Here is a 244-nt window from a genome sequence, read left to right as displayed (position 1 = left end):
TTTTTGGGCCCTAAAAAAAAAAAAAAAAAAAATAAATAAATATAAATATATGAATGTTTGTTTAGTTTTTGTTTGTTTGTTTATTTGTTTATTTGTTTAGTTATTTATTTATTTGTTTGTTTATTTATTTTTTTATTTATTTTTTTTTATTTAAATGGGGAAATACAGATGCAGATGTAAAACAAAAAAAAATAGAAATTCAGTGCAATCACAATACATCACAACATATATATATATATATATA

The sequence above is a fragment of the Eimeria mitis genome, genomic scaffold (assembly GCF_000499745.2).
Source record: "Eimeria mitis Houghton genomic scaffold, Emh_scaff109, whole genome shotgun sequence".
NCBI classification, from domain to species: domain Eukaryota; phylum Apicomplexa; class Conoidasida; order Eucoccidiorida; family Eimeriidae; genus Eimeria; species Eimeria mitis.
Note: the sequence above shows the minus strand (reverse complement) of the source record.